The sequence below is a fragment of the Rhinolophus hipposideros genome (genome assembly GCF_964194185.1).
Source record: "Rhinolophus hipposideros genome assembly, chromosome: 2".
Taxonomy (NCBI): domain Eukaryota; kingdom Metazoa; phylum Chordata; class Mammalia; order Chiroptera; family Rhinolophidae; genus Rhinolophus; species Rhinolophus hipposideros.
Genome location: NC_138048.1, coordinates 19,202,644 through 19,228,609, shown reverse-complemented (window position 1 = coordinate 19,228,609; position 25,966 = coordinate 19,202,644). Strand labels below are relative to the sequence as shown.

The following is a 25,966-nucleotide window of genomic DNA, read 5'->3' as shown; positions in this document are numbered from 1 at the left end:
ATTGGTCTGTAGTTTTCTTTTCTTGTGTTATCCTTACCAGGTTTGATATCAGAGTAATGCTAGCATCATAAAATGAGTTATTGCTTCTTCTTCAATTTATTGGAAGAGTTTGTGGAAGTGAGGGTAAATTATCTTTGAATGTTTGGTAGAATTCACTAGTGAAGCCATCTGGTCCTGCACTGTAGATTTTGGGGCAGTTTTGGATGCTTGATTCAATGTCCTTACTATTGATCAGTCTATTTTGATTTTCTAGTTCTTCATCATTCAGCCTAGGAAGACTGTGTATTTTTAAGAACTTGTCCATTTCTTCCAGTATATTTAATTTGGTGGCATATAGTCCAGTCCTTCATAGTATTCTCTAATCATCCTTTTTATTTCTTGGTATTTGTCTTTTCTCTTTTTTCCTTAGTGAGTCTAGCCAAGTGTTTGTCAATTTTATTTATCTTTTCAAAGAACTAGTTCTTTGTTTTATTTTTTTTATTTTCATTTTGTTCTTTTCATTTAAATCTGCTCTAATTTTTATTATTTCCTTCCTTCTGCTGACTTTGCGTTTAAATTTGTTTTTCTTTTTCTACTTCTTTATGAAGTAATGTTAGGGTGTTTATTTGGGACTTTTTTTGTTTCTTGATATAGGCCTGTAATGATACAAATTTCCCTCTTAATACTGCTTTTATTGCATCCCAATGATTTTGATGTAATGAATTTTCATTCTCATTTATTTCCATGTATCTTTTGATCTCTCCTTTTATTTCTTCTTTGACCCAGTCATTCTTTAACAGTTTGTGATTTAATCTCCATGTATTTGTGATTTTTTTTCCCTTCTTTCTTTGCAGTTGATCTCCAACTTCAAAGAATTGTGATCAGAGAATATGCTGGGTATGATGCTAATCTTCTTAAATTTGCTGAGGCTTGTTTTGTGTCCTGACATATGGTCTATCCTTGAGAATGTTCCATGTGTACAGAAAAAAACATAGTCTGGGGTTTTCAGATGAAATACTCTGTAAATGTTGAGTATGTCCATTTAATCTAATGTGTCACTTAAGGCTGATATTTTCTTATTGATTTTCTTTTTTTATAATAATTTATATTTATAAAGAACAGATGTATACATAAACATTGCTATAAAGAACAAAACAAACTCAGAAAAAAAGTAATCAAAGTATTACTTTTTACACATAAGGCAACTGATGTCCTAATATCTCAAAATCCTTTACAAAAGGAGATAGTTTAATAAGTTCTAGTTCGGGGTTTTTTTGGGTTTGTTTGTTTGGTTTTTGCATGTTACTATTTTTTCTTCTTTTTCTTTTCACCTACTTCCATTTTAAGCTTAACTTCTTCAGCTGTAAGGGCTCCCAGTTTCTTATTGTTTGCTTCCTTAACCTTTTCCTTGATGGCAGCCACATCAATTTTAGTTTCAGTAGAAGCTTTCTTAAGTTTTACAAATGTTTTTTCTTTAGGTGGAATAAAAGCTTTGTTTCTTTCCTCTGGTCTCTTACTGAGAGCTTCTGCTTGTTTAGCCCTTATTGCTTTCATTTTCTGTCACTTCTTTTGACTTGCCTTCAAGAAGCATTCACCGCTAACCAATTCCTTATCAATCTGACTTCCTGGCTGTGGTGGTGGGAATAATGTATACTCTTTCTTAACAGGTTTTTTCTTCTGTTCCTTGCGTTCACATTTTTGTGCTTGAAACTGCGGCAAAAATCTTTCCCAACTTTGAGATCTTAATTCAGAATCTTTTGACAACTCTCATTTAATCATTAACGTTTTTATAATATAAATTTGATGAATATTCTTAATAGTATCTAGGACTACTTTTTGAACCTATTTTAAGCCACTAAAAGGTCCAATAGCTGAAACTGTGCTTCCCTGAACCATAATATAACAGTTTTTTAAGAGTTCCAATGCCTTCAATGTAGATCCTTTGGGACCAATAAGACATTGTCTTCTTTTTACAAATCCTTCTTTATTTCTTACTAAAGAACCTATTTTAATGATGTCACATGCAACATCATCCTGAAGATTTCGTACTGCCTGTTCAAATGAAACACTCCTTGTTAAAAGTTTTATTAGGTGCCTGGCCCTAATGATGATATATGGATCAAAAGTCTTTGTCGTACAGTCATGCTGCCCTCAATCAGGTCCAAGGTTACATTGACATGATATTCATTCAAGGCTTTCTGTACCAATGGCCAGCACTCTTTCAAGTAAGCCTCTCTATATTTTGGGAACAAAATTGTAAAACTGCTCCTCCAAGAGTCCTCTAGGATTGTCCTCTTTGGAAAAACCTGGTTCCTTCCAACCATCAGGAACAGCGAGAAGTTCTGATTCATCTTGGTCTTCCAGCTTCGGCTTCTGTTTACAAAATTCACTTTTCCCAGGCGCTGCAGCTAATCCGTTGAATTTGGAGGACACCATCTTTAAGCTGCTTCCTGTGTTACCAGAAGTGAAACATTTCTTATTGATTCTGTTTGAATGATCTATCCATAGCTATCAGTGGTATATTTAGGGTCCCATAGTATAATTCTGTTTTTGTTTCTCCATTTAGTTCTGTTAGTACTTGCTTTATATATTTTGATGTTCCTTCATTGGGGGCATATATATTGATAAGTGTTTTGTCTTCTTGTTGTATTGTCCCCTTTATCATTATGAAATGCCCATCTTTTTCTCTTGTTACCGTTTTTATTCTGAAGTCTATTTCATCAAATGAACAAGTAAATATGGTTACATCTGATTTTCTCTGGATGCCATTTGATTGGAGGATCATTTTTCACCCTTTCACTTTGACTCTATATTTGTTTTTCCAGCTGAAATATGTCTCTTGAAGGCAGCATATGACTTGGGTTTTGTTTTTTGACCCACTCTGCTACTCTGTGTCTTTTTTATTGCTTAGTTCAGTTCATTTACATTTAAAGTGATTATTGATATATGAGGATTTCCTACAGTCATTTTATCTTTTGTTTTCAGGTAACTCAGTGTCTCTATTGTTTCTTTGCTTTTGTGTTTCTTTCTCTTATTTTAGTTGGATGGTATTACATGATTTTTTTTAATCCTTTTACTGTTATTCATGTTATGTGTCTCAGTTCTGGATTTTGTTTTGTTTTTTAAGTGGTTACCATTAAGTTTATGTAAAAGTAAGAAAGTTTCATATATATATATATATATATATATATATATATATATTAGTCCTTTTTCTTCAGTTTGCATCTTATCTCCAGTCCACTTTGCAAATTCAGACCTTTACACCCCTCCCATTTCATGTTTTGTTTGTTGCAGAGTATCCATATTTATGCCATGAGTTCATTTCTGAGATACAGTAGCAAATTGTATTCATCTTCTCTTTTTCTATGTTTTCATCTTCTTTTCCCTTAATGTTATTTTTAAGTGTATAGTGCCCTATTCTGTGTAGGGGTTGCCACTTCCTGCTCTGCTATCTGTTATTCATTTTACTAATGGTTTTATGTTTTGTTTCTGTTTGTTTTCTTTTCTTTTTTCTTTTTTCTTTTTTTTTTTTTTTTTTTGCTTCAGGTGGAAGAACCCCATTCGGCAACCCCTGAAATGCAAGCCTTCTTGTGGAAAATTCCCCCAGCCTCTGCATATCTGGAAAGGTCTTTTTTCCTCCTTCATATCTATAGGATAATTTTGCTAGATATATTATTTTTGACTGATAATTTCTTTCTTTCAATAGTTTCAATATTTGATTTCACTCGCTTCTGTCTTGTAGAGTTTCTGCTGAAAAGTCTGATGACAATCTTTTTTCCTTCTTTTCCCTGGCTGCCGTGAGAATTCTTTCTTTTTCATTAATTTTTGACAGCTTCAATATAATGTGCCTTGAAAAATGCCTGTTGGGATTGAGGTAATTAGGTTTTCTGTTTGCTTCTTGGATTTGAGGCTCAAGTTCATTCAATAGGTTTGGTAAGTTTTTGTTGACTATTTGTTTGAATAGCTTCTCTGTGCCCTACTTTCTTTCTTCTTCTTTTGGTATACCCATTATTCTTATAGTGCTCTTTTTGATGGTGTCAGATACTCCTTATAGAGTTCTTTCATTTCTTTTAACTCTCAAGCCTTTCTCTTCATCCAGCCACATCATTTCCAGATTACTGTTTTTGATGTCAGTAATTCTTTCCTCCATTTACTCAGCTCTATTTCCTAAGCTCACTATTTAATTCTTCATCTCTTTTATTGAGTTTTTCATCTCCATAATTTTTATTTTCTTTTAAAAATTTTAGTGCGTTTGGTAAAGTATTCATTTTGTTCATTGTTTTTTTGTGTGTTTTTTTCCAGAATCCATTAAACTGCCTGAGTTTTCTGGCATCTCATTGAGTTTTTTCAGGACTGCAATCTTGAATTATCTGTTATTTAAGTCACAGATTTCTATGTCTTTAAATATATTTTCTGGATATTTTTTTTATTTTCTTTCTGAGCTGCCTTGTTCCCTTGGTTATTCATGAAATTTGATGGATCATTATTCCTTCTATGCATTTATAGGATTAAGGTCTGCTGCAGGTTGTAATGTGAAGGTCTTTCTTTTGTTTTACAGTAAGTGGTGCTCTAGCATTTTATTTTCTTGACCTGGTGTAACATCTTGTGGTAGAAGATTCTCTGAAGAGGTGGGTGTCTCCTCTGTGACCAGGTCACATAGGTCTCAGGGCACCATCCTGTGGGAAACTATAGTGGGTAATGGGGTTCTGAGCCACTGAAATCTCAGTGCTACCCCTTTAGCTAGATGCCTTGCTGCATTACCTAGGCTTTCCTAAGTGCCCACGCTAGGATGAGCCACAAAAGGTGGGGGCGGGGTGGGCTAGGAAAGGCCATTAGTGTGTTGGTGGCTTTGTTATCCTCTGAGTAATGTTGATTGCCAAACCACAGCTGCCTCCCCTGTATATTTCCTCCCTTGTCACTGGGATTAGTGCAGTGTGAGTCTGCTGCTTAGGAATTGTCTATCCAGTTCTCAGGGCTGCAGATATTCTGCTCTTTAACTCAACACTACAACTTTTATTTTCCTCCCTGGAGCCCACTGCTAACACTGGGAGGGTTGTAGGAAGGTGAAATTTGGGAGGATGTGGGGGAGAGAAGTGGCTAGGTGCTGTGGGTTTGTTTTTTGCCTGGAAATGAGGGCTTAGACCACAGTTGTCACCCTTTAATATGACAAAGACCAAATGGTCTTTGTCTCAAGTTCTCTGCCCTAATAACTAGATTCAGCCATATTATATGCTGATCACTCAGGCAGGAATGCTATGGGCCACAGAGAATGCATCTATAATCTCAACATTTCCCTCTGCTAGGATCCCAGTGAGCTCTGGACTATGTCCTGTGGCCTGTGACACTGCATATTCCCCTTCCCTGGTCCTTTGTTTGCCCTGACTTGCCCACTTTCAGATGTTTTGATTCACAGATTTCCCAGGCATGTCTGTGTGTTGCGTGGCGAATCTTTTGTTGAATTGTAGTTGTTAAATTTATTCTAAATTTTAGGGGAGATTTCAAGGAGTACCACTCACACCACCATGTTTCTGACATCTTTCAAATATTCACTTTTTCAAGTACAGAAAGTTAATTGTCACGTGGGTAGCTTGGGCAATATTTCTGTACTGTGTTCTAGTTCTGAATTCAGCCACCTACTAGTAATATAATCACCATTATCAATATAATTATCAACATCATTTACTGACTGCTTATTTTGTGAAACTTAAATAATAAGTGATATAAAGCAAGGCTAAAACTTAAAAGCATTTACAATCTAATATGAGAACCGGAATAAAGAACACATAAAAAAAGTTAAATTACAGCATGTTAGCTAGTATATATTACTGTAATATATATTAGAAATATAAATACATTTTTAATTTTTATACCAATTTACTTATAATCACATTTTTTTTAAAATTGTCTGTTTGTCCTTTCACAAATAACTTATGTTCATGGATTACAAATTACTTATTTTTCTTATAATTAAAAATTACTATTATCAGTGATACAGGAAAATGTAAATTCTCTGGTGTTAGCAAAAAGATATTGCCTTATATCCAGAATGGGTAAATACTTATTTTTGTTAACAAACAGTATTGTGTATAAGTTATCTCTTTATTAATTACAAAACAATCAGAAAAATCTGAAGGCAGATTACATTATACTTCAAACTACTATTCTAGATACTGCATTACATTTCCCTTATGAAGGCATTTTTAATAGTTATAAAGTCACAATTCAAATAATGGAAATATTTTCCTATACTTGGAAATTCTTCAAGGCTGTGAGTCAGAATATATTGTATCTTATTACTATTATATTAATCCACTGTAACTGCATACACACAATAGTTGTGATTGACTGTACCATATAGGTAGAATAGCTGGTTGCCTGAGGCAACAAAATATTAGAGGAGTAGAGTGTTTTGTGACTGTTTATTATGCGAGTGATTACTTGCTAGAAGGAGGAGACTTTTTTTTCATATTGCCTGGGGCAGTAAAAATCTTCAAGTTGACATTAGTCTTGTTCCTTTACTAAGAGACACAAGGCATACAATACATGAATGAACATCTCAATTCGTCATTAGCTGTTAGTCTGTATGTTAACTTCAGGTCTTCCTGGGTGTGATAAATGGACCCTGAGTAGTTTATTTTTTTTAGTTTAACCAGATACTACATGATTAATTGGTGTTACTGTAAGAAAATTTCCCCTAAAATAGAGGACTTCTAAGATGTGCTACAGGTCACTTTACTTAATAAGTTGACTCAAAGTGATATCATCTCTAAAGCTTTGCTTCCATATACTCTAAAACTGTATAGTTACATGAACTTAACCTTTGTCTATAAAGACACCATAAAGGAAATATATTTGGGACTGATATTATGTATCTCCTATGAAAAAAATTAATCTTCATGTTTATAATTCCCATGAACAATGACCCGACTTGCTTCTGACATTGAAATATGATGACTCATATGTGGAAAAAAAAAATCATTGGCATCAAGGCCTGCTTCAAAAGGTAGAAATAACTGCAAGTGAATTTGTTTTGATTACTACCTTGGAGATAAAAGACCACTTTTCTACAAAAACAAAATAATTGGACAAGAAATGTTCCCAGAGAACAGTTTAGAGTAAGAAAGAGATGCCTTTGTCCACAAAGTGAAATGCAAGATAAATGCCAAGTTCAGACTATTACACCCTTAATGTAGAATGGATTTAAAACTTCAGAGGAGGGGTATAATTTCAGTGTACATTGCTCGCACAACAGGTAAAGTAGGTGTTGATAAATTATATTTTTAAAAAAGGAATTTAAGAATTTTTTTTTACTTATAAAAACAGATTCACTCTTCCTTTTATAATACAAGAATATAATCATATTAAATGCCAATATTATTGGCTAAACAACAAAAAACTTAAATTTTATTTTGAAAAAAAAATGTCACTCTCCAAAGAAAGAGTAAAAGTGTGCATATGTAATAGACATACACAAAAGACACCAAATTAAATATATATAATTATTTTAACACCATGACGGAAATACTTTGACAAATCCAGCATGAGATATAATCAGTAAAAAAGTGTAAGTTATTTCTCCGATATGGATTAGGAAAATACCGACTGATGAAAAAACTGACAATATTTCATATAAATAGGGGAACAGAAACTGAAGAAACCACTGAAATCCCTACTATGACAGAGGCTGGCCTGCCTGTAGATTTAATTTCTGATGAGTACCGTGATGACGTTGATAGGCAATCAATTCTGTCATTCATCGTGGAAGTGATTGCTGATGGATTTTATTGTCTTGGACTCAGGGACATCTTCTTGTAAAAAAACTTGTGTCCAGTTTGAAATTCTTGACATGCAATCAAAGTTTCAGGAGCACAGAAGACTACCGAGAGAACTGTCAGTGATGAACAATTGCTATAGAAAGATACATAGGATCAGGTCAAGGATTTGTGAAATGTTTACACAAGATAAAATGTCAGAGTTCTAAAAGTATTTATGTCTAGTTTAAAAACTTTATTTCCAGTCAAAGTACCATCTATGTTTTTGTTGAGATAAAAATCAAAATTCTGAATTTAGTTTGTCAATATATTTCATTTAAATAAAACACTATCATAAATTAATGCAAACTTATACAGTGTTATGACATATTAATCATTATTTCTTTAATGAATGTGCTAGGTATTTGAGAGAAAAATAAATATGGCATAGTCTAACAAAAATAAGTATGATATTCAAATTAGCTAATAATTTAATTACTGAGAAGTGACACACATATAAATATTAAAAAAATAAACACATATTCCTGAAACTCTGACAATGTTTGGCCTCACTACTACATAACTGGGATGTGGATATGCATAAAACATATTCTCTGTCATTCAAAACCTGATGCTATAGATTATAGCTATTTGATATAATACTTTCAATATATTATTATTACTTGATAATTAGCAAATGTACACTGTGGCAATGGGTCTCAAACTTTAGAGGCATGAAAGATCATGGTTAACTTAGAGATTTCTGGTTTATATCCAAGAAATCTTGATTTAGCATATCTGTTATAAGGACAGGAATCATCATTTTTTCAAATATCCCAGGTTAATCTGTTACAATTGGTTCTTGTAATGAATTTGGCAAACTTAAGGTTAAGGGCACAGTCTTCCACATGACTGCCGTCCCTTCAGATACCAGCCAGAAGTTCAGGTGTCCCTAGAGCCACCCTTACTTCTGACCAACTGGCTATAAATATCAGGATCCCCATGGACTCCCTCAAGTTCTTTATTACACCATCTAGAATCTAAATTTTGAGAAGCAGGGCTCTCATTTTATGGATGGCATCAACAAAGGGATTAATGACCTCTCTTATAGAGGACTTAATAATAGAGGTAGTATTTCATATAGCTTTTGATTTATGAGTAAGAATTCAGTAGTTGTAACTAGAGAACTTTCCATGAATTAAACATAATTTAGACTAAGATTAAGTGTTTCTGTGTTTGAGCAAAGAATAGAAGACAACAGAGGAAGATGGATGAAAAATAATAGAACAGAATATTGGTCTCCATTCATGTACGCTTCTATAAGACATAATAAGGATATAGGATTGGAGAAATAGGCTTGCATAAGGCATCTGCTTTAACTATTTGCATTATGTTGCCTTGAAAACTATCATAGGCCACAAGATTTAATTCTTTTAAAAAATTCTAATTAATAAGGTATTCATTTCTGTTTTTTTCTTCTTTATGATCAATGGTGTGTGTGTGTGTGTGTTTCTGTTTGTTTGTTTACATGTTCCACAAAGATTCATATGTTCCAAAAAAACATCCTATCATTCAGCATAAGTTATTTCAAAGTCTACAAATGCCTAAACAATTTTTACATCCCAAACTTTCCAGAAAACAAATGACTCTGAGATGAGGCAGTGAGCACCATATACAAATTTGAGGGCGATGTAGAAATGTGATGAATATTTTGAAACATCAATTTATTTTCAGTCAAAAGCAGATCAAATAATGCAAAAAGTGGAACAGGAATATTGTGTGTACACATGAACATAACTGAGGTAAAAAGTGAAAAAAAAAAGGAGGCAAAGAAAATGACAGAAGAGTAAAGTGGGGGAGAGTAGGTAGGTGAAAATTTGGAATTGACATGACTTATTGACATGACAAGGAGAAGAAGATTCTGTATAATCCTAAGATTTTCAGTTTGCTATGCCAGAAATATAGGAGAACATAGTTTGGAAAGATACTGGTTTAATTTTGAACATCATCTTAGAAGTTTTTGTAGGATATTCCAGAACAGAGACCAGGTAAAGTAGTAAACATGATGACTATAAATGGAGGCACTAGAGTGAGGCTGATTTGATATTGAATTCTGGCTGCATTCATGTAATGGCTATATGACCTAAAATAAGTCAGTGCTTCCCCAGAGCCTCTCATTCCTCATTTATAATACAGAAATTTGTATCATATGTATTGGGTTATTTTAAGAAAAAAAATAAAATCACATATAGCAAATACTTTCCCCAGTACACTGGTACTCCAAAATGTTATCAGCTATAATATAAGACAAGAAGTAAAATCTTTAGAAGTAATATATGATAAATAATGTTAAATGTATCATAAATTCAAGATCTTTGAGTGGGATTCATAGTCAGATTTATTTCAGGAAAGTGACTCCAGATAAACCATGTTAAAGATCAGCCTATTATATGATCTTTGTGAATAGATCAAATTAGAAAATGATTAATAATGGAGCTGAAGAAATAACACAGTAATTGCATCCATATGAAGGTGAAGAGGACCATAGCAAAATAGTAGCTGGTGCTATTCACTATGTATTTCTGATATAACTAGAAAGTCACTATTTTTGCAATCCCCAATATAAGAGTTAATTTAAGCAGAGAATATCAATGGATACTAAAGTAAAATGGGTCAAACGCTGTTGAAAACAAGATATTCAGATGATGAGAAAATATTACTATATTGAGTATTTACTGTGCACAAAGTGAAAAAATAACATACTTTTATAGTGGAGAATTGGTGATTACTATTTAACCAGATGATCAAACTTTGAATTACCAGTAGGGGAACACCCAGACATTTTGTGTGGCCTGATGTATATGAAGCTGATATTGCCAATAAAGTACTCATGCCAAAAATAAGTACAGGGATAGAATGAAATGAAGAAGAAAATTTCAGAAAGTGGAATATTCTACAAGACAATTGGCACAGATTCATTAAAAAAATAGTGTAACAAATTATGCAAGCAATGGGAATGGTCTAGATTGAAAGCAACTAAGGAGACATTGCCAAAATATGCAACTCATGAACTTTGACTAAATCCTGAATTAGGGGAAACAAACACTTTAAGAATCTTGGGCAGGATGGGGGCAGTTGCTTAAAGATGCATATTAGATGGATGTTACACAATATTGTATAATTATTTAAAATTTTCTTAGGTGTTAAATGGCAAAGCAGTTTTGCATTACTTTTCTTAGTGAGTACATGTTGAAATAGTTAATGGTGGAGGAGCATGATTTCTGAAACTCACTTTTAACTAATTTAGCAAAACAAAAAGAGAGAAGAAAAACAAAAATGAAGAAATGTTAACAATTGTTGAATGTATTAGTATTCATTCTACTACTTTTTAACTTCAATTACCTGCATTTTCAAGAAAAAGGAAAAATAATTTTCAGAACCCTTAAAATTAATATAAAATATTTAATTGTTTATTGTTGAGGTATGGGACAATTTCAAAAAGACAAGTTAATATAAATGTAGAGATTTAGGGGGAGAAATCAAGACTGTAGTCATCAGCAAATCATGACATTAAAAACCACAGGCTGAATGACGTTACTTAAGAAAAATGAGTAGGACAAAACTCTTACATTCCTGGTACTTAAAATTGAAGAAAAGCATGAGAGGTCACAAAACAAACAAACAAAACAGAATAAAATTACTGAAGGAGAAGCAGTCAGTGAGGAATGTATAGGCACTCTGGCCAAGAGCAGGAAATGAGAAAATATTAAATGCGACTGAGATGGATAAGTAAAGCAAAAAAAAAAAAAAAAAAAAAAGGAAAAAAAAAGAATTTTAGAATTTTAAAGAGTGTCTTACTAAGATATCTAGTAAATGTACAGATTATAATTATCAGCCAAATTATGAGGACATTCGGATTTACCAGGTTTAGTCTGAAAAATTAGAAGCTGTCTGTTTCACAGAACTTCAAGGAATTCTTATATTCAGGGAAATTTGAGAGACATTTTTTCCAAGATGGTGACTTTTCAAAGTACATTTCTGGGACCAACAATAACAGTACTGAATGAAAATTGTTAGAAATGAACATTCTTGATCCCACTCTACACATTCAGAACAATCTGTGCCCTCACAAGTGATACTGGTTGCTGAACTTTGAGAACCATTATTCTAAGAGTTTTTAAGAAAAAAAAAAAATTAAAAAGAGTAGGATTAAAAAGATAGAACTTCTTTAAGTAGAAAGCACACACACAAAAAAGCATACATCTACAAGTATTAGTCAGAATTCAGATGCTACCCAGAACGCACAGTAATTCAATCAATTGCATTCAGGCCAGTCTAATTTAATATTTTCTTTCTCTGAAGTTCTAGAGAATTTATAGTTTGTATCACATCCATTGCATGTAGTTTGTAGTACATACGCCTGCATTATTCTTACTCCCACTGCCAAGCACCTTACCGCTACACACAGACACACATGCACACGCATGTATATTTTTCATGAAGCCTGTGGAAGGTTTCTATCCCTTTTCCCAAAGCAGCACCTAGGATAAATTATTACAATTCATAGCAATCCCATAAGACTATTAGCTTTTTCACAGTTGCAATGTCTTGTTCACCAATGCCATGCCAACCCACAGCAGAGAGCCCAATGCATAATGGTGTTCAATAAACGTTTGATGAAAAAGAGATACCACACAATTTATCAATTAAGAACACACTGACTTGTATAATAATATTTATATCTATTACTTCCCACACTTCAGTTATTTCTGGATAATTTGAGGGCATTTGATTAGATGGATGCTAAGTAAAATGAATTTATTCAACTTTAACTATTTAATTCCTCAGCCTACTCACTTCCAAGGTAGTGCAGATAGGTAGACTAGGAGCTTTCAACTGTTGATTTCTTGATTGAGTCCTTGAACTGCAATCAAATACAGCATGGCTTAGCAAGACTAAGGGAAGTATTCAAGGAAATATATCATCAGTATATCAAAATCATCAGTATATCAAAATTTAAGTTATTCTTTTATCAGCAAGATCCAAAGTCATATGCTTGTTTCTGACAGGGGTCATATGGTGTATCGGCAAGATAAAAACTCATGCTAGAGGAAGTAAGTTCAAAGAGAGAGATGATTAAGTATTCACTTTATAAATTGATTTCTTGTTACCTTTTCTAGGACCATATTTAAATTTCAGTAACAGTTATGTGGTACGTAGTAGGGAGAGAATTTAGAAAGGAAAGTGTTAGAGACCAGATTCTTGTCTTCCATGCTTTGAAGGGACCCATTAATGACTCACTGATTCCAAAGAGAAAACTAAAACCCTTGGATTACTATAATAGAATAGTTCTGAATATTTAACTTAAATTCATGTAGTTGAGTTAATCTACTGAAGCAATTTGTTTATTTTGGGGAAATTGCATGGAGCATACAAATTAAACCCTTGAATAACTTGCATGGGCTGTGCCTGATTTAAAATTTGATGGATTGTAACAATTCTTACCTTTTTGTTTCTCTGTCATTTTAAGATCTTGATTGACTCAAGCTAGAAATTAGAACATTGGAATGCTTCTCTTCTCCTGATTATAAAAATCATTATATTGCAACTGTAAAGCAAGGATATGTTTTAATTTTAACATTTTACATTTATTGCCCACTTAACTGTCCTTTAAATAAGAAATTATTAGAAAAAAATTATAAAAATGTTAAGCTAGCAAAATCCTTTGAGAAATGTTAAAATGTCCTCCATTGCTTCCAGTATGAGAGGTCTATAAAAATATTATTTTAGTGCTATTTGATTTAGGGTGGGAAGGGAAGGAATCCTCAAAGTTTCTTCAAATAATCATGAAGAAGAGAGCATATTCATTATTCATTTAGAATATATTAAAATTTGAATATTTAAAATCTGGCTTCCCTTTTGTTTCTGAGTAGCACTATGGTAGTTGGCAAGAATATGCACCTTACATAAGATGGCAAGAAGGAAGCCAAAAAGAAAGTGGCTAACCCATTTTCTAAGAATGATTTGTATGATGTGGAAGCACCAGCTATGTTCAATAAAAGAAATAATGGGAAAACACTAGTCACAAAAACTCAAGAAACCCAAATTGCCTCTGATGGTCTCAAGGGTCATATTTTTGAAGTGAGCCTAGCTGATCTGCAGAATGATGAAGTTGTGTTTAGAAAATTCAAGATAATTACTAAAGGTGTTCCGGGCAAAAATGCCTGAATAATTTCCATGGCATGGATTTTACCTGTGACAAAATGTGCTCCATGGTCAAAAAATGGCAGAAGTGATTGAAGTTCATGTTGATGTCAAGAGTACCAATGGTTATTTGCTTTCTCTATTTCACATTGGTTTTACTAAAATATGCAACAGTCATATTCAAAAGCCCTCTTATGCTCAGCATCAACAGGTCTTTCAAATCTGGAAGAAGATGATGGAAATCATGACCGGAGCAGTGCAGACAAATGACTTGAAAGAAGTGGTCAATAAATTGATTCCAGAGAGCACTAGAAAAGACATAGAAAAGGTTTTCAAACTTATTTATCCATTCTATGATGTCTTTGTTAGAAAAGTCAAAATGCTGAATAAATCCAAGTTTCAATTGGGAAAACTCATGGAGCTTCATGGTGAAGGAAGCAGTTCTGGAAAAGCTACAGGGGGTCAGACAGTTGCTAAAGTTGAATGAGCTGATGGACATGAGCCCCCAGTCCAAGAATCTGTTTAAAATTCAGACTTTTGATGGTGACAAATAAAACCTGTTCCTGATGTTTTTAAACAATAATAATTAATAAATAAAATCTGGCTTATATTTCTAGAAGAGCCTATTTGACTCATCAATAGGAAGAAGACAATATTAAAAAGCAGCCTAATAAAAATCATTGTTAACATACATTTTATAAATTTATTCAAAAGAGTATATAATACTGACTTCCATTTACAAATAGTGTAACATAATTAATATTAACCTAAGAAATCAACAGATTTGTAGCTGGAATCATAAAAATAATTGAAACAGATTTTTAAAAATAATTTTATATTGTGATAAGTAGGTGTGAACATATGTGGGTGTTTCAAGTAAAAATGATAAAAACTGAGTTTTTGCACATTACCTTGGACTTTACATCTTAAACATTAAACAGAAGAGATATAAGCCACAAATTGTACGTTGCATTACACTTTTTTATTGTTAAATCTTATGTTTGCTAAATTGTTCTCATTTTATAATGAATAAAAATACAAATTCCTTTAAATACTGAGCAAAAATACAAAGCTCAAAACATGTTACTCTTTTTTTATTATACTGTTCCTGTTATACAGTTATACATGAAGGATTTTTTCCACTGATGAGGACTCCCTTCTCAACCAAATGTAGCCAGGCTCCTCTGAACCCTATTCTAGGTAGGACTTTGTCCTTGGCTGCTGAATCCTATTTTAGCAAAAGTCCCTACTATGAGGATTTAGGGAGAATGTCCCACTATTAACATATAATCAAATTCCTCACTATCTCCACCTTTGTATCTAATCAAGTTCCTCTTAGTAATTTTCCATCCACTGACCCTTTTATTCTGCCCATTGGTTACAAATTCCCAGCCATCCTAGCTGTTGAGGTCCATGTTACACTCAGGTTTCTCTTCCTTATTGCACTAGTGCAAACAAAATCTGTCTTGCTGTTTTTACCTACTGTATGGGTCAATTTCTCTTTGACTTCACTAATTTAGCTATGAACATTTTTTTTTCTCTTTTAATCCACAAAAATTAAATACCATAGGAATGTTTTATTTTAAATTTCTATTAGTATGCAGCTTTATAAAAAGATAGTAAAAATATTCAAGAATTAAATTTAAAGAAGAAAACATCATTCTGTGAACCATATGGATGAAATGAAGGGATTCTGTCAGTTACTATCTCTAACTAATCTGTAAAGATATGGTATAAAATGTGGCATAATAGAAATAATTTAAGAAGAAGGAAGATTTATGAAAAAGAGCAGAGGAAAGCAGTAACTTAATATGTCAGAACATTTATAATGTTCTCTGAAATGACCCCTATAGTAGTTTCATTTGTTTTTATCCAGGCTCAAGTAAGATTATGTAATTATCACTTGTAATTAGTTTTAGGTTTAAATGAAAATATCACTTAATTTAATAAAAAAATGCAATTTGTGGATAAACAATTTTTAAACCTCTATGACATAATGTTAAAATAAATTACGTATTTGATGTACCATTTTAAAGATGAAATATCTTAAAAGCTGTTGTAAAATAAATTCCTTGCTCTTTTGATGCTTTTTTCTTCTCTATTTTGGCTGTTCCTTAAGAGATTTACTTATTCTCTCTGTTCAGCTGCGTTTCACTTTCTAATTTTTGCTTCTCTGCACACCTGTGTCTACTTCCTTTTGTTAAAGAAAATTTCAAGCTACAAAAGAAGCTGCTGAAATGCAAATGAATAAAATGTTCCAGGCAGATGTTTTTATTTATCCCACTAACTGCAGTGAATGTCTAAGAAAAAAAAAAAAAAGTCACCTGTATCCTAGATACAATGATGTTACGTAATGTGTAATGCTGCTTGTAATTGCAATTTGGAATTGCCCAGCTATTATATAGTAAGTTTTTTTTTAAAATGTGGAAGTTTTGAAGTATTTGTGGTATATTGAAAGTGCTTTCACTAACTGTTACTTCATTACATAAGACAGATTTACCACAGCGTATTTAAATGATAGTTGTCACATATTTACCTATGTAGTCACAGTTACCCTCATGAGATAAAAGTGATTACTGAAAATGTTTACATCAAAGTCACTGTATAATCTCTCTCTCTCTCTCTTTTTAAACATTGTGAAAAAGATTTCCACATAATGAACATGTGAGGATACGGCTAACATATTGGAAATATTTATTTTGAAATTATGAATCATTATCATAATGTCAAAATTAAACATAAAACACAAATCAAGATTGACCTCTATATTTAGACTCATCAAGAATACAAAGATGCGATCTAGTATATTTCTTTGTATACTATTACCTCCTCTCTTCTCTCACTTCGTGTTGACTTCCTTGGCTGACTTTTTGTCAACTCTCATTATAAACCTAGGAAACTTTCAGGAATCAGTCTTGGGCCTCCACTTTTCTTTCTCCTATGCACCCTCTCTGATGACTTTCCTTCATTCCCTTGACCTCAATTACCATATGTATAACACAACTTTCAAATTTTTATCTCTGGCTCAGGCTTCTTTCAGCTTCAGTATTGGGCATCCCGTGATCTTGTTGACATCTCTACTCAAAAGTTTTACAGGAAACTCGTCTTAACATATTAAATGTTTTGATTAATTGTTTCCCCTGAATACTCTCCCTCAGTTAGGCTTCCTATCCCAGTGATGAAGGCATTAGCTGACTGTTGGGCACATAGCAGTGAATAAATAGATACTCAGTAAATATACATAAATTGGAGGAATTATTGCATGGGACCTGGTTCCCATTATCCAAAAGTTGATTGATTTTAAATCAATCCTATAAAAATGGTCAAATTGTTGTTAGATAAGAATAAATAAATAGCTTTCCAAGGGGTTTCCAAGGGGTTTTCCTACATACCTGCCATGTAGGGTGCAATAGTGTTAGACTTTCTTTTACAAGAAACAAAGTCTTATGACATTTATCATTTGAAATGGTAAAAACCATTTTATTCTTTCTACACACTATACTGCTCATGTATCTGAATCTGCTAGTCTCAGCAGCAGGTTATGTAATATATTTTGTAATGTATCTTGTAATATATATGTAAAATTGTAAAATATATGTAATATATTTTGGGTATGTAATATATTTTAAAACATAGATAAGGAATGGTTTTCTATGCCAGCCTCTTGAGAAAATTATAGACTTTGGTCAGATAAATCTTTCCTTGAATTTGTCTTCACATTAGTAGTTATGTTATCTTGAACAAGTAACTGCTTCTGAAGATCTCTTAATTCAAAAACCAGGATACTATTTCCTATCTCATACCTTAATTGGGAGGTATAAATTTTAATAATTTTCAATCATAAATACAACATTACAAAAAATAATGGTAATGAGAGTACTGGTAGCAGCCCAAACATATTAACAAAAACAAGAAGTAATTTTAGACTAGAGAATCTCTAAGAATAACAGTCCTTTGTCATTAAAATCAGTTTTAAACTTTCTATTGACTTTATACTTTGCAGAGTTGTTTATGGAAATTATGAAAGTAGATACCACACTCAGCAAACATTATAAAAAGCACAGAGTAAAGTAAACCAAAAGTATTATAAATCATTTTTTGAAATAAAAATGGTATACTCAATGTAGTAAAGCTGAGTGTTTCTAGATTTTTAAAGACAGTGACCAGCAGGACCTCAGATTTGGTGGGATTCATTCAAAGTGCATTTCACAGTCTATGCCTGGGCTAGAAAATTTCATACAGATTAATTGCAAAACATATAAAGCATTTATTCAAAATGGTCAAGTAATCTGAACACAGCATACCAGCACCACTGTACTCTGCTGTTATGCTTGAGAAAAGAAAAAGAGAATGAATTGGAGTAAGTTACACAAAGGTTATGCTTTTTTCATTTGTTTCTTTATTTGTTTTTTAAGAATTTTATTTTCGCCTTTTTTTAGTTGAGAATTTTGTGTTTTTTTGTTTAATTTTAACTGTGTTTCCTTCCTTCCTTCCTTCCTTCCTTCCTTCCTTCCTTCCTTCCTTCCTTCCTTCCTTCCTTCCTTCCTTCCTTCCTTCCTTCCTTCCTTCCTTCCATCTTTTTCTTTAACTTGGTATCTTTATGACCTTTTCTTATGTGAGGTATTAAAAAACCAAACTACATTTTATAACTCTCACTACTAGAAATATAATTCAGGAGAACAGAGTGAGATATTTTGCTTTTTAAACAAAACAAAACCCTGTGGGCAGTCCCAGGCATGTAACCAATTACTTATCCACTTGTCCATATACCTTTTGTTATACGAATATTTTTTTCACAGTATGAATGTCTTTAAGACTCACAAAGATGCTTTTGGCAGATCGTCAAATACCTGTTCCATTAAAAAAAAGTGATAGCTATTTATAATAGGCGCACTGCAAATTCAATCACTATACAGGAACCACTGTGCAGTACAAAAGGGGATAGGTGAATATCTGCAGCAATTATTTCTGCTTTATAATAAACTTGAGGACAATTTGAGGGTACGTGTGCACAGTGCATTTGAGATATCTCATTTTAGCCATGTACTCTGTAAACTTAGCAGGAATGAAAGGGCCCAAGTGACAAGGCACAGAAAGTATTTATTCCTAAAGGGAAAGTTTTGAAATTAAAGGAAGAGAAAAAAGGCATCCTAATATCTATTTTTTTTTCAATTAATATGAGTGACATAGCTTTATGTTATTTGCACTCAAATCTAGGTGTCTAAAACTGTACTTCTCCACCTAGGATCTGTCAAGGTTGTATTTTAAGTGAATATATCCATGTATTTTTTCTTTGTTTTCCTTCCTAAAGCACCTTGTCTCTCCTTCCCTTTTTTTTTTTTTTTTTTTTTTTTTTTTTTTATTATTAATTAATTTATTTATTAGTTTCAGGTGTACAAAACAAGGTAATACTTAGACGTTCATCATTTATATCCCTCATACTGTGAACCCCTCTCCTTCCCTTTTAACATACACACACACACACACACGCACACACACACGCACACACACTGCCACACAAAGAAATTAGACAGGCTGTTAAAATCCTGTCTAGTTTTAATAACTACAAGAGATATAAGGCTATAAAAATATGACTATTTGTGAATTCTCAGATTCTCCTACATAGCTTGGGTCCTACTGCTCATATTCCTCTCTGGTCATATGTCACAGTAGACTTAGCACTTTTAAAAATAAGAATGGGGTCACTAGAGCATTTGCCAATAGCTTAATAGAATTACATTCTCTCTCTTTTCCTTCTCTTAGCAAATAATTTATACCTACTGTAATACCCATTTCTTGGGTTTTACTTGTAAATGATCCTTCCTAAAATATGCAAATAACTCTTTCTCCAAAAGCAGGTTGTCTGATTATGTTGAATTGCCAAGGGCAAAGTAAAAACAAAGGCTAAAGTACTGTAAGGGATTTTTAACTAATTCTTTAATTTTTGCTCAGGTTGAAATTATTCAGTTTTCTCAGATTACTTAGACAACTTAACTCTTTTCTCATGGTAGAACTAATTCTGGGAAAAATTTTTTTGGACAGATTAATTTTGTAGTCAAAGAGGCTGGTGTTAAGTACCTTTCCTAGGCTCTGATGCTAGGTCATGGTCTGCTATAAAGTATCAAAGACACAATGGAGTGAAATTCTAAAATCAAGATGCTTTTTAAACTCTTAGTCTGTGTGTGTGTGTGTTTTTTAACCCCCCTTTTTTTCGAATCAGGGTAAAATATATGTAACATATAATTTACTCTTTATTTTAAGTGTACAATTCAGTGGCATTAAACACATTCACATTTTTTATTAGTTTTGGGTGTACAAAACAATGTAATATTTGTGCACCCATAACTCTGTCGAAGTGGGCTCAGGATACACACTGTGGTTTATCTGTTTATCCAAGCTTTTTGACTCCTCTACCCACAGTCCCCTGTTACAATGCAGGTGGAGTTTCCATGTCTGAAACTGATAAATTATTACCAAAAAATTATCCCCAGTACAATTTTAACTAATTCCCATGAACATTAATAGACTATTCAAATAAACCAAAAGCTAAATATACAACAATCCAACAAATGACATGGAAATACATTTGCATAGTTTAATTTTAAGGCTTACTAACCCAATTTAAAAAAAAAAAAAGAAACATTGAATATTTAAAAGCAAATAACAACGGCTTGTATTTAAAGCCATTTCCTAACTTTGGAAGAACTAGTTAATTACAGGAATAAAATAAAACAAAATAGCACCCATATTTCATATTAATCAAGATAAAGTACTGTATAGAATCATTTTTACGGACTGTTTGTGTTTCTAGAAAATAAATACCCCCTCCCTTAAAAAGAAATAAAATAATATAAAGTGAATCATGACACATTTCCGATGCTTGAAATGCTACATACTGTCCTCTATTCATTTAACTTAAAGATTGATATTTGGATGGATCCTACACTTCAAGGAAGACAAAAGCCATTATTAGCCAATTAGGCTTCAGTATGTGGGAGCTTTCAGTTCTCAAATGTAAAGAAGTGCATTAGAGCAATGAAAAGGAAAAAAAAAAGATAAATCATAGTCATATTACAAAAAAATATTGGTTGAATTTAGCAGACATGGTCATTAAAACATAAATATTTCATCAAAATGAAATAAAATCTCTTGTACTTTAAACCAAGTTTACTTATTTTGCTTCATTTTTCACAAACAAGAACAGCATGTGAAATACAAAATGTATAGAAGACTTAGATGTCTGGTGATCATCTTGCATTTTTCAAATCAGATAACTACAACTTTTTGTATTTGCAGGCATTTTTACTAATAGTTCTAAAATATATGTCCTTAAACCAGGATAGCTTTGCTAAATAGTTTTGGTTTTATCATATTCTTTTTGCTTTTGTTCAACACTTCATATTTAGAGAATATTCCAAGTGCTTTGTGTAACCAGTGTTCTGATTCATTGGTTAAAATTAATTTTCTGTATATGGTACATCCGGAGGCAGCTACAATAGACTTTTGACATATGTCTCCTCAAAAGAAAAAGAATCAAGCTTATTGCTAGTATGACAAAGCTTCCCATTATCTTAAATAACGAAGTACCAATGGACAGAAGTCTTTTGTTTCAGACACTTAAACACATGCATGCACACAAACAAAATAATATTTCCTTGCAGATCTGTTCTTAGCAAAGGATTTGCCAGTATTCAAACTAAAATAGTACTGCACTTCTACAGTTTCCAGAAGAAACTAACCAAGTCTAAAGGCTGTGAAATGTATTTCTTCCAGAAGTGAGAATATTTGGTAAATAGAATCTTATTTCAATTGAAATTAATGCAGATTGAATGAGGTATGCAGCAACTCAAAATATAAAATTATTATGTGACAGTGACTTATTGAAAAACATTGCTACAAATTACAAACCTCTATATTCCAAATTCATTGCACAAATACTTGAAGTTGCTAAAATGTTAAGTTCCTCAACTCCCAGTTATTTTTAATCATTAGGCAATACCAGTCTCATTCCCAGGGTAAATGCTGAGGATACTATCTGACGATGGTAGGACATTTAGGAAACTTTTGACTTAACAACTATTGGCTTGCTCAAAGTTGGAAGTGCTGTCACATACACCTTCACTAGTACTGGTTGCAATCTTGAAACCAGGGAAATTATGTCTTAGAGAAGAATTAAAATTTGAAAAATGAAAGGAATTTTTTTTTTGTCCTGAATGACTAACTGTAGGGCAACCCTAAATAGCATATAAACTATAAGTGTAAAATGTAAATAAATATTAGTTATTTTACTTTATTTCTGTCCTAATTATTTTGCCTTAGGTATACTTTCATATGACAAATTATTTGTTATATTTAGTTCTTACAAGTTAGTGTGATGTTAGAGATTTTAACTTGTAAGTTATTTTGTAGACTTTTTTTAGAAAGAAATCATTTTCCAAAAAGGCTGAGACCTGCAAGTACAGCTTCCCCAACAGCCTTCTCAGGTGGAAGCTTTTTTTTCCTTTAATATATTTTTATATTAGGTTTGGCTATTAGCTCAGTGATCTCCGTGTCCCCGAGTAACATTTACAGATCAAACCTTCTGTGCCCTTTTTCAAGTACACTTATTCAGAAAAGATTCTTCTATCCGTTTTTATCATCCTCTTCTCCCTCTTTTATGGTGTCAGTTATTGACATTCCTTCATTAATAGAGGACATTAAAATATGGTTCCACTTCCCTTTCTCCATTCTCATTTCTGTCTTCTTGTCTGCGTTTGGAGCTTCTGGTTTCCTTTTTTTGTAGTGCATGATTTTATGATGGTGTTCCTCAGCTTTCAATTTATGTTGAAGATTAAGGCATGGCCAGGAGCTTGTAACTGGTGTGCTCTGTGGTGGTCTGGTCAGCAATGGTCTTTCCTCTTTGTATAAGGGGACACTTCCATGCTAGAGCCTTTCATTGGGCCCTTTCAGATGTTAGGCTTCCTCCTTTGTCGAAGCAGTATATATCCAGATATCAATACATTAGCAGTTGAAGAGAGAAAATAAATTGGAAGTTTGGCTCTTCTGTATGTAATTTTTTTATTTAACCTTTCAGACCCCACACCTGATCTCTTCTCTGCCTGGCTTTCTCATTCAGGAGCCTCTCTGGATTTATCTTAATGGAGACCTGCTTCAACTTTTCTTGAGGAGAAAAGGGAGCTTCAATTTGTAGCTTCACAGATTGAAGGAAGGAACTTAGCATCATAACTACTTTACATTTAGATTTTTACCCAAATCCCTTGTTTTATCCCATGAGTCATTCCAATTTTCAGTTGATTGCTGACTTTAGCTTCTCAGGGCTCTACAAGATGAGTCCAAATACGTTTTTTATTTTTTATTTTACCTTTTCACAATTATAGCTGACATGCAATATTATATTAATTTCAGATGTATGACACAGTGATTAGATATTTATAAAGTGATCAATCCAGTAAGTCTAGTACCCATCTGACACCATCTATAATTATTGGTATTATTGACTCTACTCTTATTTCAGCAAGTACATTATGTTTTCCTCCTTTCACCCTTGCTATCAGTTATAGTTTCTTGGCTTTCCTTCCTTTAAATATTTTTTTGTTGAGATTTACTCATACTCCATTTTTGTTCATGGGTGTTTTACAGAAATTTTATTCATATATGATTTCTATCACTAGAAAAGTTCAACATATGAATCATAAAGAAATATTTATGGAAATATTGATGTGTTAATTATGCTATTATTGAAAATTCCTCCACATTAATAATTTTTGGATCATTTAATACACAATTTGATTTTATATATTTCAGTCTTTTTTTATTTGCCAAAAATTTCCTGAAAATCAAGATGCAGACATTTAATGTCATTTTCGTCCTTCAAAAATAAAATGTTTTTCTATGAAAACAGAGACATTTTATTTCTGTTAAATTTAATAAAATGTATTTTTCCTCTTTTATACCCATACTATTGTCGACAGTAGCAATTACAGTTTTCAACGATTTTGAAGAAAATTACAAACAGAAGTACCATAGATACTATAACCCTGACTGCGGAGGAAAGAAGGCATCTTACTTGAGATTAGATTAATAAATATTATTTGATTATTTACTATAATACTTCATACAACTGGTGACTTAAATGACTCTAGTAATGGGTGTAGCTGTGAAAACCCTCCCCCCACATAAGATCTCTGAGGGACAGAATGCGACTGTTGCCTGGCCCCAGATCTGCCCTGGCCAGGCACTCTGCTCCAGCAGCTACCCGGCCCTGAATGGCGAGAATGTCATGCCTTCAGCTTGGTTATGAGGCAGACTTTGAATGTCTTTTTGGCAGAAACTGTATCCTCATCATTGTGAATATTCAGTAAATTTTAAATGAATAAAATGAATGAATGAATCTCAATCTGGTAGCTCAGAGATGAAGAAACTTATATTTATGGATGAGGAAGTCCAAAGCATGCTCATCAAGATGACAGTATTGAATTGGCAGAAGATTTTTAAGCCAGCCATGCAAAAACTGAAACCACGAGTCGATAAACTAATGACCCAGTCATTGCTGGAAGAGGCTACAACCCACGCAGTTGAGGCAGCTAAAGTAATATTAAAAGTGCCACCAGTGCTAGAAGAGCGAGCACCAAAAAATGGCATGTTAACTGAAGATAAGGTTTTGGAAAGAACCGAAACAATCAAATATGTGTTTATTGATATATCATATAGCACCCCACAAGGGGAGTGTTTTATTGTCATCAGAGAACCGGGTGGTACACTATGCAAAGTCGCTTGGGAAGAACCGGACTGATGATTCAAGTTTATTTCCCAAAAGAATGTTGGAGAATTTTAACATCAATAATTTTCAAGGAAGAAATTCTTAAAACATGTACGGCCAGGACTGACATGGTGATGTCCTCAATCTCTGTGTTGCCCATTTTGAACCAGATTCTGCTGAATTTATCTAAGTTCATCATCAAACTTATGAAGATATAGATAAACATGGAAAGTATGACATTTTATGTTTAACAAGACATTTCGATGGGATAGCTTGGCATTTTGTTTGTTTGTTTTGTTTTGTTTTCTTAATTAAAGTTTATTGGGGTGACAATTGTTAGTAAAGTTACATAGATTTTAGGTGTACAGTTCTGTAATAATACATCATCTACATATCACATTGTGTGTTCACCACCCAGACTCAGTTCTCCTTCCATCACCATATATTTGATCCCATTTACCCTCATCTCCCACCCCCCACCCCCTTACCCTCTGGTAACCACTAAACTATTGTCTGTGTCTATGAGTTTTTATTTCTTCATTTGTTTGTTTTGTTCTTTAGTTGTTTTCAGTTTTATATACCACATATCAGTGAAATCATATAGTTCTCTACTTTTTCTGCCTGACTAATTTTGCTCAGCATAATAATCTCAAGAGCCATCCATGTTATTGCAAATGGTACTATTTCAACTTTTCTTATGGCAGAATAGTATCCCATTGTGCCCAACTAGTTCCGGCACAGGGGAGGAAGCCTTGGGTGCAGGACTAGCTTAGTATGTTGTACATAAGAAAACAATTGACGGTTTACTGAGTGATCAGATTCAGAGAGATTTTGTCAATGATGCCACCAGTTTGGTTCACCTGCAGCACACCCTCCATCCAGATGGCCAGTTAGTTCAAGAGGCCAAGGAGCAGGCTGCTAAGGGATTACATTTAATTAAGGTTTCTGCAAAAAACAGAAGCACAGAAAGGAGCATATATAGAATTAAAACTACAAGCTTACCAAGAAATATTCATTAGCCATTCTGCAGCTTCCTGAAAATATTTCAAAAATAAATTTTATTTTATTAAACACTAAAAACAAACAAATAAATAAATACATAATAAATAACTCACTCTAGTTATGGATTCATTTCTTACTAAACCTATAACTCATCTCTTCTAATTTAAGACATCCTCTATCAAATGAAGCATTATGTCACATACTCATCAATTCCAGATGCTAAAGATGCCACTTGTGAGGAAAAGAAAAATAAAACTTTATTATCCTGATC

At 32.9% G+C, this 25,966-nt stretch overlaps 3 pseudogenes across 3 annotated transcripts; 2 read left to right on the top strand and 1 right to left on the bottom strand.

Moving 5' to 3' along the window:
* Positions 1-1,284: 1,284 nt before the first annotated feature.
* LOC308507279 (KRR1 small subunit processome component homolog) lies at positions 1,285-2,415 on the bottom strand (annotated as a pseudogene). Its single transcript has one exon. The product of its transcript is annotated as a KRR1 small subunit processome component homolog (transcript).
* An 11,363-nt stretch (positions 2,416-13,778) lies between these two features.
* LOC308509328 (small ribosomal subunit protein eS1-like) lies at positions 13,779-14,460 on the top strand (annotated as a pseudogene). Its single transcript has one exon. The product of its transcript is annotated as a small ribosomal subunit protein eS1-like (transcript).
* A 9,855-nt stretch (positions 14,461-24,315) lies between these two features.
* On the top strand, positions 24,316-25,731 carry LOC308506487 (small ribosomal subunit protein mS22-like; annotated as a pseudogene). The gene is made up of 2 exons: positions 24,316-24,976; positions 25,473-25,731. The product of its transcript is annotated as a small ribosomal subunit protein mS22-like (transcript).
* The last annotated feature ends 235 nt before the right edge of the window (positions 25,732-25,966 follow it).